Here is a 14,148-nt window from a genome sequence, read left to right on the forward strand (position 1 = left end):
TTTGGCACTCAGGTACAATGGCACTTCCCGAGTGACTGGGAGGTCGTCCCCGGGTCAAAGATGCGCAGGGATGGTGAGAAGCAGATGCTTCCCCGAGTACCACCTGGAGAGGGCAGAGATTAGACTGGGACAACCAGCTACGGGAACAGAACATGGCATCTAGGGGCCCCCGACCCTAGGGTCAGAAAGCAGAAAAAAGGCCAAGAATGAGGCTGGATCGCTGAATGCATTGGGGCAGAGAGGAGATATGAAGTCATCCCCTTTATTTCCAGAGACATTCCAACCAGCAATATCACCTCTAGGCATCTACCCAAGAGAAATGGGAACATATGCACACAAAAGACTTTTAGGCGAGTGCTCAGAGCGGCATTACTCACAACAGCCAGAAACGGGAAATAACCCTAATGCCCGCAACTGGCGAAGAGATGAAGCAAATGCGGTAACCTGTCCAACGGAACACACGTCAGCAACAAAAAGGAACGGAGCACTGACATATACTGCAATGTGGATGAACCTCGAAAACATTATGTGAAATAAAAGATGTTATATGCAAAGACCGCATAGTGTATGACTGCTGATGAAGTATCGGAAAAGCTGGCTCTATGAGATGGAACACAGATTATGGTTGCTTAGAGCTGGAATGGGAATGGCAGTGACTACAAAGAGCAGCAGGGATCTTTTTTAGGGTAATGAAAATGTCCTAACGTTGGCTGTGGTGATGGTTGCACGACTCTGTACATTTATAACTCATTAAATTAATCCCTTAAAACAGGTGAATTTGATGATATGTAAATTATATCCTAAAAAGCTGGGTTTTGTTGTTGTTTTTTAAATATTTTTTTATTGATTTCAAAGAGATAGGGAGAGGGAGAAAGCGACTGAAACATCAATGATGAGAGAGAATCACTGATCGGCTGCCTCCTGCACGACCCTTGTTGGGGATCAAGCCCACAACCCAGGCATGTGCCCTGACTGGGAATCGAACTTCAACCTCCTGGTTCATAGGTCGACGCTCAACCACTGAGCCATGCCAACCAGGCTTAAAAAGCTGTTTTAAAAACCAGCTACAGGGAACAGAACACATCCCCAGGGCCCCTGACTGACCCTACAGTGAGAAAAATGTAAAAGGCTGAAACATCTAAAATCTAAATTAAAAAAAAAAATAAGTGGCCATTGATTGATCTGGAAAATGATATGACAAGCAGGTGCCAAGCACTGACAAACATGATGTCATTTAATTCTTGCACCGAGGCCTCCCTCACTCACCCGTGGTGCTGTATGATGTCACTCCGTGTCCCTCCTCTTGGAGGGCACTGAGCATGACACTCAGGAACCACTCGGTAAGTGCTTGCAGAATAGAGCAGTATCGAGTCATTATTAAGAGGGCAGGCTCTGGGGAATAGACAGTCAGTCAAATCCTGACTTACTAGTATTATTCTAGAATCATTAGCTATTATTACTTTTAGAATGGGAGTATGCTAAAATGTATATGGTTGGGAATAACATCTGTGGCAGGTATTGCTATTTGGCTGACCCTACAGCCCGATCAATCCTCCTTTCTCTCTTGCCACTTTCCCGTATCACAGCTGGGAAAAGTTAAATACTTTCCTGGATCCCCTTGCAGTCAGAGATATTAAGCTAATGAGATATTAAGATAATACGTGAAGGGAAAGGGAGACAGATTCTGAAAAGTATTTTTGCTCTCCTGAGAAGAGCAACAGTTGCAGTTGGTGCCTGCCCTGCCTCCTTCTTCCGGACTTGAATATAGATGTGATGTTGGGAGCACAGCAGCCACTTTGTAGCGATGACGCGGGGGGGGGGGGGGGGGGGGGGGTGGGCGGGGATCACAAAAGTTCTGGCCCTTCATTGCTGAATCACTACACCAATACCAGCCACCACATGCCTCTAGACTTTTTGACACATGAAAAGAAAAATCTTGTTTAAGCCTCGTTTGGATTTTTCTATTACTTGTAGCTGAATGCATTTCTAATTACTATTATTAGAAGCTGAACTGCAGTAGTAGTTTTCTTCCTTATACTTACACGTCTCCTGCTTTGGTTTCTCTCTCTTTCTAGCTTGCTCTTCCAAACCGTACCTAAGCCCTTCGTTGTCTGACTAGAAGATTGCAAGGCATGTCTGGGCTGTCTCTCCTTTAGCTGCAGTGCTAAATATCCACTTAGATCTCCTCTTTCCTGGTGCTAAATTCATTGGAAATGTCCCGAAGTAGCAGCCCCAATGGGAAATAAATGAGTCTAATTTTAGAAAAGACAAGCCCATTTTCTCCGCTCACTAGCAGGCTCATAATACAATGGCAATTACCAATAACAGTAATAGGCAGTTACTACAAATTCGCCATAATCAATACTTCTCACCACAGGCAGCCTTCATTGTTCTCAGGTCCATGGTGGAAGAGGGAAGTTTCACTGTAGTACATTCCAGAAACATGCACTGGCCCTTCAACTGGCCACCTTGATGTCAGTTCCCTCCGTGTTTTCAGAACAGGAAGACAGGACGCTGAGCGATCACCAACACCAGAGTATGCTGCCCCTCTCAGCGGCAGGATACACTGTGCTGATCGCAAGCAGGTACAATTTAAACTGACAGAGGAGACAGCTTCTCTTTAGGTACCTGGGCGAATCATGATGGAGAAGCTCCTGAAATCTGACACTGACATTCAAGTGGAGATCAGGTACGGTGGGATCCAGGGTGCAATAGTGTGTATTCCTAGAGGACAGCTGGGATTAGGGGTGGGGCACAGGAGAAGGGGTTAGGGGAATGTGGAGGGCAGCTTCTGATCCCCTCCCCTTTGTGTGGGCCAGACCATGGGATTCGCACCCAACAAATGGAATATGGCAAAAGTGGTGCAGTGTCACTTTTCTTATCTTGCTGTTGTTCTCTCTGGCTCTCCTCACATGCTTGCTCCACTGGAGAGGGCCACACTGCAAAGGAAGTGAGGGTGGCTCTGGCCAGCAGCCAGCGAGACATGGCCCCTTTCCAGCTGACAGCCCATGAGGAACTGCCTCCTACCAAAATCCCGAGTGGGCCTGGGAGCAGAAGCTGCTGCAGTTGAACTTGAGACGATGAAGCCCACACCTTGAGTGCAGCCTGTGAGAAACCCCGAAGGTCAGGATCCAGCTAAGCCATTCCTATTCCTCACCCACAGAACCGTGTGGTTTGAAGCTGCTAAGGTTTGGGGTCATTTGTTACGTAGCAAAGAGAGTCCTTAGTGAATAAACACACACACACACACACACACACACATAAATGTTTGAGTACTCAAAACCTTTCCATTGTAAGAGAGTTTTTGTTTTGTTGTTTGAGGACTTCTTTTTGTTTGATTTTGTTTTGGAGGTTTTTGTTTTACTGTTTTGCTCAAGCAGCTGCTGGTTGAATCTGGGCATCTCTCTGTTAATCAGGAAGGTACTGATCATTGTTCCTGTTGCTGCCATTTAATCAGAGTTTGCAATATGTCGAGCCCCGTGCTGAGCTTTGTAAGTATCATTCATTGAATCCTCACCACAACCCAGTGGAAGAGGTGCCATGACCTCTCCCCTCTCACACAGGAGGATGGTTAGAGCAGCGGTTCTCAACCTGTGGGTCGCGACCCCTATGGGGGTCGAATGACCCTTCACAGGGGTCGCCTAAGACCATCAGAAAACACATATATAATTACATATTGTTTTTGTAGATTAGTCACTATGCTAATGTGGTGGGGACACCGGAAGTGAGCAGACCGTCCAGGCATCAGACAAGTCCCAAAGGATAGCTGGTGGGCCTGAGGCTCCCTCTTCCCCTCCTGGGAGGACACGCACTCAGTTTCCTGCAGGAGGCAGCCAATCAATGTTTCTCTCTCATCATTGATGTCTCTATCTCTCCCTCTCAGCGGCAATATGTAATTATATATGTGTTTTCCGATGGTCTTAGGCGACCCCTGTGAAGGGTCATTCGACCCCCATAGGGGTCACGACCCACAGGTTGAGAACCGCTGCTCTAACCATCCTCCTGTGTGAGAGGGGAGAGGTCATGGCACCTCTTCCACTGGGTTGTGGTGAGGATTCAATGAATGATACTTACAAATGATACCCAGGGCACATGCCTGGGTTATGGGCTCGGTCCCCAGTAGGGGGCATGCAGGAGGCAGCCAATCAATGTTTCTCTCTCATCATTGATGTCTCTATCTCTCCCTCTCAGCGGCAGGATACACTGTGCTGATCGCAAGCAGGTACTAGCTGGTCACTTCACTAGCTGGTCATGGAGCCAGGATGCAAACCCAGGGACTGTGACTCACAGCCTGTGCTCCTAACCACTGAGCTGGGCAGCGCTGAGTGGGGAAAGGAGGCAGAAAGGCTAGAATAACATATCCCAAGGGGCACAGACCAAGGAGGCTGGGGGTGGGGGACATGGAGAGAAGGGTTGGGGCGAATTGGAAGGAATAAAGGAGCGACTGGGGTCGCTATCATGCATGCTGATGAGAGTGGGAAAGGGGAGAGGAAATTTAGAGAAGAGGGGGAAAGGGGGGAGAGGGAGGGGTGGGAAAGAGAGATTGACTGAATAATTTGGTTGTACATTATGTGCATAATCCCTTTTTAGCATTTTCAGGAGATGCAGCAAAGATTTAAACTTCTTTTAATGTGAGAGACGGGCAATACACAAGACAATAAAAGAGATGGGCATTGCATCGTGATTACTTTGTCTCTTCTCATTCAATTAGTTTCCCCATTTACAGTTTCTGTAATGCCTTCCCAGTTTCTCTGACCCCTTCTTTGTCTTATTCGGATCTGAGCTTATTCCTAATTATCTCCCAAATCTCTCTCTTCCTACTTAATGCCACTGCTGCTGCCCAGTGCTGACCCTCACCTCCTCTCTCCTGCATTAGACTGATGCCTCCTAAAAGACCTTTCTGTATCCAGTCTTATGCACGGCCACCTCTTTTATTGCCTAGTGACCAGGCAATCTGTGTATTACACGCATCCAGCCAGGACACTGCTCTGCTAACACCCTTCACACAGAGAACCCATCCCAAGCTCCAAATCATGTTAGAAAACACTGCCACCACCTCTTGCATGAACTACAGTGATCATGGAATAAAAAGAAGCAAAAGGTAATTCCTCTCTCACCTCCTGACCCCCAGGATCCACCCCACACCCCAGACAACTGTAAGTCTTGTTTATATTACGTGTAGGAGGATTAAACTTCACCTACCACGTCTCACATGTAAAAAAAATTGCACCAAATACAGGCAATGGATCCTTGACAAAGGAGCAAAGGCAAACCAGCAACACCAAGACAGTCCCTTCAACACATGAAACCAAGACAGACAACTAAAGGAATCTAGACACAGACTTTACACCTTTCACAAAAATTAACTCAAAGTGGATCACAGATCTAAACGTTAAACGGAAAACTATAACATTCATTACAGAGTAGATAACCCAGGAGAAATCCTAGACAACCTTGGGAATAGGAGCACCTTCTTAGATACCACACCAAAGACATGACCCATGAAAGAAATCATCGCTAAGCTAGACTTTGTTAAAAATGTTTGCTCTGTGAAAGACACGAACTAGAAGACAAGCCACAGGCTGGGAGAAAATATTCGCAAAAGGCACATTGGATGGACTGCAATCCAACATACACAGGGAACTCTTAAAACTCAACAGTAAGTGCCAGTCCATATGGCTCGGTGGCTGAGCTTTGACCTATGAACCAGGAGGTCACGGTTCAAATCCCAGTCAGGGCACATGCCTGGGTTATGGGCTCGGTCCCCAGTAGGGGGCATACAGGAGGCAGCCAATCAATGTTTCTCTCTCATCATTGATGTCTCTATCTCCCCCTCTCTGAAATTAATAAAAATATTAATTTTTAAAAACACAACAGTAAGAAAACAAACAACTGGGTTAATAAATGGGACAAAGACCTTAACAGATACCTCACCGAAAAGATATACAGATGGCAAATAAGCACATGAAAAGATGCTCCACATCAAATGTCGTCAGGGAAATGCAAGTTAAAGCAATAATGGCATACAATGACACACCAGTTAGAACAGCCAAAATCTGGGACAAGGAAGACGCCAAGTGCTGGTGAGGATGTGGAGCAGCAGGAACTCTGTCGTCACTGGTGGGGACGCAGCAGGGCGCAGCTGCTCTGGAAGGCAGCCTGGTGGTTTCTTACAAAACTACACATGCTCTTCCCACACAATCCAGCACCTCACTCCTTGGTATTTACCCCAAAGAGTTAAACACGTATGTCTGCACAGAAACCTGCACACCAGTGTGAATAGCCACTCTTTATTCACAATGGCCAAAATTTAGAAGCAACCGAGGTGCCCCTCAGTAAGAGGATAAATAAATAAACTGTGGTAAATTCAGACAATGCAATGTCATTTGGCACTAAAAAAAAATCATAATAATGAGTTACTAAGCAATGAAAAGACATGGAGCCCTGGCTCAGTTGGCTGGAGGCTTGTCCCATGCACCAAAGGTTGCAGGTTTGATTCCTGGTGAGGGCACATACCTAGGTTGTGGGTTCAATCCCCAGTCGGGGTACGTACAGGAGGCAACCTATTGATGTTTCTCTCTCACATCCATGTTTCTTTCTCTCCCTCTCTCTCCCTTCCTCTCTCTCTAAAGTCAATAAAAGCATATCCTGGGTGAGGATTTAAAAAAAAAAAGACTGGAAGGAAATTTAAGTGCATATTGCTAAGTGAAAGAAGCCAATCTGAAATGTCTACCTACTCTGTGATGCCAACTATATGACCTTCTGAAAAAGGCAAAACTACAGAAATGACAAAAAGATCCCTGGGTGTCAGGGGTGGAGATGGTGGGCGGGATGAGTAGGTGGAAGACAGAGGATTTTTAGGGAAGTGAAACTACTCTGTATGATACTCCAACGGTGGATACATGTCATTATGCATTTGTCCAACCCGCAGAAGCTACATCAAGAGTGAACCCTGAGGTCACCTATGGACTTCGGGTGATAATATGTGTCAATGTGGGGTCATCGATTATAACAATGAACCACTCTGGGGAGTGATGTTCATAGTGGGGGAGGCCTCTCTGTACCTGCCTCTCAACTTTTCTGTGAACTTAAAACTCCTCCAAAAAATAGTCTTGAAAAATGCAGCAAACTTTATATTCCCTGATTTCATCTTGCTCAGAGCCATGCCAACTAGGTAGTGTGAAAAACACTAAATATGCCAGCTTTTATATCCGCATCTCGGGAAATTTAAAACACTCTTGAGTTGGTTCAGACTCTAAGATAAATATTCAATCCAATGTGAAGTTCGGACTCTACACCAGGACTGTTTCTCTCGCCCACAAGATGTCACGTGGTCGCAGGAAACCGCGTGCGTGTCCTCCCAGGAGGGGAAGAGGGAGCCTCAGGCCCACCAGCTATCCTTTGGGACTTGTCTGATGCCTGGACGGTCTGCTCCTGCTGTCTCCGAAAGGATGGCGGGTCTCTTTGGACGTTTGGGGTTTTATACTTGGACCCACTTGTGGTTCTGGCCACTTCCCTCTTGTTGCAAAGTCCCTGTCCTCTCCGTCCTCCTTGCTCCGGTCCCAGGAGCCCCATGGGTTCTCTCGGCATCTCCACATCACTCATGGGGACCTTTGGACACAGCTGCAGGGAATTCATCCCCACACTCCTCCCTCATTGTTTCTCTGCCAAACTGAAAACAGGAATTCTAGAAGTCAGGGCTATAGAAATATTCACTCTGGGCAGCAGGAAACCAGAAACATGCCCCACCAGGCTCTGCAAGACCCGCCGCCAGGCTTATCTTCCTGTTTCTAGCATCACTTCCGGTGTCCCCACCACAGAGGAGGTATTTGAGACACACACCTTTCCTCCTCCAAGGACCAAAGAGGCTTCCTCCAGCGCCTCCGCGGAGCAGGACAGAGGCCCTGTCATGAAACGCCACGGTCTAAGTTGGCCAGGCTTGCCCCTTGGTGCATAAAAAAGCTTTTTGGAATTTAGAAAGAAAGAGCAAACAAATGCACAAAAACCTTTATCTCTCTTTTTTTAAAATATATTTTATTGCTTTTTTACAGAGAGTAAGGGAGAGAGACAGAGAGCCAGAAACACTGGCGAGAGAGAAACAGTGATCAGCTGCCTCCTGCACACCCCCCACTGGAGACGTGCCCGCAACCAAGGTACATGCCCTTGACCGGAATCGAACCTGGGACCCTTCAGTCCGCAGGCCGACGCTCTATCCACCGAGCCAAACCAACCGGGGCTACCTTTATCTCTTAATGAAGTTTAGCTTCGAAGATTATTTTCTTGCCAGGTACTGGGAAAAATACATACCTCATCTTTGAGAATCCACATTGACTATGAGCTCTTTGTTTCATTCTGTGTGGCCCTCCCTCTCTGGGACAGTAAGCCGAGTGGCTTCCTTGTCATAAACCTACAGGTGCTGTGAAGAATGAAACTGGTAAAGAGATAGACTGAGCATTCTCAGAGGGAAGGGGGGCTGGAAAAAGATTAACCAAAGAACTTATATGCATATATGCATAACCCATGGACACAGATAATAGTGCAGTGAAGACCTGGGGAGGGGAGGGGAGTGGGGAGGAGAAGGTCCATGAGGTGGGGGCGGGGAGGACACATCTGTAATACTTTCAACAATAAAGATAATTTTTTAAAAAAGAAACTGGCAAAGAGATGAACCAAATAACTTGCACACATATATGTATAGCCTATAGCAGGGATGGCGAACCTATGACACACGTGTCAGAGATGACATGCGAACTCATTTTTTTGGTTGATTTTTCTTTGTTAAATGGCATTTAAATATATAAAATAAATATCAAAAATATAAGTCTTTGTTTTACTATGGTTGCAAATATCAAAAAATTTCTATATGTGACACGGCACCAGAGTTAAGTTAGGGTTTTTCAAAATGCTGACACGCCGAGCTCAAAAGGTTTGCCATCACTGGCCTATAGACACAGACAATAGAGCAGTGAAGGCCTGGGTGAGGTGGGGTGGGAGCCGGGTGGAGGAGGGCAAAGGGGAAAAATGGGGGACATCTGTAATACTCTCAACAATGAAAAGGAAAAAAAAAAGAAAAAGTAAAGAAACTGGCTTCTGAAGGAATAATTACTCACTAAAAGGTATTTCAAAAACATGACCCCTATAATGCTTGGTTTGTGTGGGTGCACGTGTGTGTGCTGTTGGTGTGTATTTGTACACAAGTGGCCACGTGCTCTACACCAAGCTTCTACAACCGATGGCCCACAGGCCCAACCCAGCCCGTCTCCTGCTTTCTGTATGGCCAGCAAATCAAGAATTATGTTTTCACTTTTAAATAGTTTAGGGGGAAAGACGACTATTTTGTGACATATGAGAACATTTTGAATTTCAAATTCCAGGGTGCATAATAAAGTGCTGTGGGAACACATGCCCAGTCCTCTATGCGTCGTCTGTGGCTGTGCTCACACTACCAGAGTGGAGACCGCACAGACCACAGAGCCTAAAATAGGTACCATCTGGCCTTTTAAGAAAAAGTTTGCCCACCCCCATTTCCAGACTGCTAGATACCTTTTATATTTTTTAAAATCTTAATCATATCTTGGAGATCATTCCGTACCATACATTGAATCTACCTCATTCTTTTGGAAGGCTTTTCCCCCAGAAAATTCTGGAAATAGGAAAACCCCATTACCCTCACCACCACAGTGGATATTCTCGGACATCTGACTTCCTGTATATGACCCACCACACCTCTCTCCACACTGTTCCCCCTCTAAGACCATGAGCCCCTTGAACACTGTGCCCTGTCTATTTATCTTTACGGTCCCAGAGTAGAACCAAATAAAAGCATTTTAATTGATTGATTACAATACATCTGGTTCTAAATGTATAATTAAAGTAGACTTGGAATCCTCTCCAAAACTTGAACATGGTTCAAACAAAGGGATTTGAACTTCAGCAAATCCCGTGTCCTTTAATGCGGAAAGCTATCTTCTGCACCATTCTTTGTATGCATAAATATCGGCTCTGCCTCCCTTTTTCTTAACAATTTGACTTATGTCTAGCAGCCATTCCCCAAGATAGCATATTCCTCTGTGACAAGATTTAATTAAACTTCCAGCAAAATAATTAGCAAGGCTATCTTAAAAGACTTCTTAAAATACCAGGGTGATACCAGAGGAACAAATAGAGTTAACACTGTCATCAGAGATCAAAGCCATCAGAAGACGTGACTGAAAATTTAACCTCCAGCCGCGGACTAATGAAGGAGCGCACACTGGAACAGTGGCGGTAGCCTCTCTCTCGGGTCCCATCGACAAATTCATTTGACATGGAAAATCTCCCAGAGGAGGCTTAGAAATGGCAAATTTCCATTAATTACATAGCGGAGAATGTGCTCTTCATAATTTACTATCCATCAGGAAGCGTTGTAGGAAGCTGTACTGCCTCTTGTTGTATAGACTCCCCTTCCTTCCCTGGCGATGCCGATGGGATTAACAAACAGCTCCTCCACTGATGTGGGAGCTACTTTGGGGTAAGACCTTTAGTAAAACCCCCTTGACCATGATGGTGGTGATGTCTACCTTGGCAATGGGTCCTGTGGTGACAGTGGAAACGGGGTGGTGATGGAGTGGTGACAATTTCCACAAGCCAGCTACCGATTTAGGACCCACGGGCCCCACCAGGATTCTTGGGAAGAATGGAAAAAGTTCAGGGGACCTAAAATCAATAGACCCAGGTTTGCACCTCTGCTGTACCCCCTTGGTCACTCTGTGTTCACGAAGAAGTTCTCTGTCCCCTTTAAGCCCGATTGTTCATCTGTGCAGTGGGTATCCTACCCTCCTCCTCACCCATTTTGCTCAGTTGTAGGAATAACAGGACGTGTTGTCAATGCTTGGTGTGATAGTGAGAAGAGTCATACTGAGAAGAGTGATTCTACACAGTAAAATCCTATTCTTATTTATCATTTCCACTGTCTTCCGTGAATCACAGCTACCCCCAGGCAGCCCCAAGAGGTGTAAGTGGAAGAACAAAGATCAGGTTCTGGTTAATTTGCAATTAACAGGAGTGTCAGGACTCTCATTTCTTTCTTTAGGGTCCATAGTTGAATATTGTGCCTTAATTCCCCCCACCACCACCCCCCCCCCCCCCGCCCGCTATTTTGGGAATATATTTACAAAGCTTTATTTACTTTTTGGAGATGTAGGGTGAACTACTTTCCAAACAGAAGTAATCGATTATTATCGCTCTTTCACATTTCTTCAGTACTCAGAAAAATCACAATCATTCTCATTCCATAGAAGAGATACTAATACCTAATATCTAAGCATTAATTATGTGTTGAGCACGACCTTAAGTACCTTTGAAACCTTTGCAATTATCGCCATTTTATAAATGGGGAAACTAAGGCCCGTCAGTGTATTTCCAGGTCTGTAAATTTTTCTTAATTTCCTCTGCCTCTGACACCCAGTATGCCTCCCCACTCCCATCTAAATCACCATCACCCTTCTCACCAACACCAACCTCCCCAGGAATCAGGGATCCACAGATCCTGCTCCTTCGTTCCTCATCTTCCAAACTGCCACGACACACATCTTAACAAGCATTAACCAGGTTTGACCAGTGCAGGCAATGGACCTACCTTGCTGCCCAGGAGACTGTAACTGCTCAGTAAATGAGGGCTATAACAGCCTGCTGGTTCGATACAGGAGCTCAGGGTACCAAGATCTTGGTTCAAACCCTGGCTCCTCTGCTTATAGAGAAGGGAGACCTTCCCTGGCCGGGTGGCTCAGTTGGTTGGTGTGTCATCCTGTACACCAAAAACATGCAGGTTCCATTCCCAGTCAGGGCACGTAGGGGAGGCAACCCATCCATGTTTCTCTCTCATATAGATGTTTGTCTGTCTATCTGTCTGTCTAGCTATCCATCTCTCCCCAACATCAATCAATAAACATATCCTCAGGTGAGGATAAATGATGATAATAATAGTAAACACGTTAGCCAACATGCTTTATTTCTACAAGATTCAACTTCCTCGTGGGAAAAATGGTACCTCCCCTCACTGGGTTGTTATGAGGATTAAATGAATCGGATACACATCTTGTGCTTGGGACCCCCGTGTGCACGGTAAACGGGCCACACAGGCCACCCCCACTACTATTGTTATTTCCCCACAACACACAGTTTCCATTAAGGGAGCTCTTTTCCCCCGGATGCTGTGCTCGTGGCAGATAAACCAAATTAACCTTAGGAAGCTTATTACCTTTAAATCTTGATTGTAAACGTCCCCCCGCCTCCCCAGCAAGACTCTCATCCTCTCAATTCCTCCGTTAATCCTTCTGCTGATTATTTTTCTTAAATAGAGTTTGACTGTTTTCCTCGCAACAAGCTCAGTAGAGAAAATAGAGATGAGGGGGAAAAGTCTGTTTTAGCCATTAACTATGTCTCTCACGCTGCCCGTGACTTCAGCAGGGCCCTTGCCAACCCTCATCACCTCCCACCCACACCCGGGTTTCCTTTCATTTTAGTAGACACAGTAGCAGGTCGACCCATCACAGCCTGTGACCTGGACGACAAAACAAGCCCCTAACAAGTCACACGCAGTTCAGGGAGCGTCCAAGTGCAATTTAAAATAAACACTCACGTAGATGCTGCGGTTGGCTCTTGGAATTGGTCTCAAAGTGATTTGCATATTCAGAACCATATTCTCCAATGCTTTGGCCCATTGGGGGAGTGATTTGCATTCTGGGAGGAAAGGCTAATATTCTAGTCTTAGCAATTATTGAAACACATCCAGTCAGTACACTAATAAATTATCTTAACCCAATTACTAAAAACATTGCAAAACATTACTGTGCATCGAAGACCGTTCTGCCCAGGAATCTTTATTGGCAGCGTAATTAAAAACGTACTGGCTATGGCTGCTGCTGAAATATTTGGGGATGTTTTGTGCCATTTGAATTAGCATTCTTGGACTCCGAGGACAGAGAAAGAGCTGCCTGCTCCTTGCTTTATCCATCCTTCCCTTTATCCCAAAATCATCACCTTCACGGCCACTCATCACTGGGGTCTCTTTCCCTCATTAATGCCACCTGCAAGTGCCTTCCTACCCTAATGTTTAGTACAGAAAAAATACAGAGACAGACTCAGCCCCTCCTCCCCACCCCTTCCTCCTCTGTCCAAAGCAGAGGATTTTTGTTAGCTGCCATGTATTGGGTGCCTACGATGTGCCAGGAATATTCACATTATCAGAATAAATCCTACAGAGACACTGTAAGGAATGATATTCCCATTCCATGGATGAGAAAATGTAAGGATTATAAAGATTAAGTGAACTTCCCAAGTTCACAAAGCTGACACATGGCAAAGCCAGGATCAAAACTTGGGTCTGGTGGTTCCAAGGCCTTTCTTTTGTTTTTCAACAAGCATTTTTCAGCTGTTTATATGTGCCGGGCACTGTGCTAGGTCCTGGGAATAAGATAGTGAACAAAAACAAGCAAAGTCCCTGCCCTTGTAGATCTCTCAAGTGTATGCATCCCTCAAGTGTATCAGTCAGGGGATATCATTCATGCTGAATAACAAGCAGACCCAATATCTTGATGGGACATAACAAACACTGCTTTCTCATTCATGCTATGTGTCCATGGGGGTTGACTGGGGCCCTAGCAGGTCACATGTCCACATCCAATTTTAAAGTACACGGGGAAATATAATTCTACCAGAGGACTGAAAAGTTGAGAATATTTGGTAAACAGCACTAATGACAACCTCAGCTCCTGCCAGAAAGAAAGGAGGGATGACATTTTCAGAACAGCAACTAGGCATTCCGCAGTGAATTGACAACTGAGCCGTAATACTGGCCAAGGTCCCCAGCACTCCACTTGCAAATCCAACATTCATCTTCCAACACCATCTCTATCAGACCCCAGGAATCCCAGGCATCAAACTCTGCCGTGATCACAGGGGCATGTGACAGTCACTCCTTCATAATTAGGCTCACTGTCACACACCCCAGTGTGCACCAGGCAGCTGGACTCACCAGCCAAGATCCGAGGGTACAAATAAATCCTGCTTGGACCCATAGGCGGGAGGTGGCCAGCAGCTCTGCCTGTTGGATAACTTTTCAGAATCACTGAAAAGTTCTGAATGTCTTCATCCAACAGCCACAAAGGT

The 14,148-nt window shown here is 45.7% G+C and overlaps 1 pseudogene; it reads left to right on the forward strand.

Moving 5' to 3' along the window:
* Nucleotides 1-2,639: 2,639 nt before the first annotated feature.
* The window catches only part of LOC139009466 (small ribosomal subunit protein uS5m-like), a 136,819-nt pseudogene continuing 125,310 nt past the window's right edge, over nt 2,640-14,148 (forward strand).

This window comes from Myotis yumanensis, unplaced genomic scaffold (genome assembly GCF_028538775.1).
Source record: "Myotis yumanensis isolate MYYU_CA2020_CCGP unplaced genomic scaffold, mMyoYum1.0.hap1 SCAF_4, whole genome shotgun sequence".
Lineage (NCBI taxonomy): Eukaryota > Metazoa > Chordata > Mammalia > Chiroptera > Vespertilionidae > Myotis > Myotis yumanensis.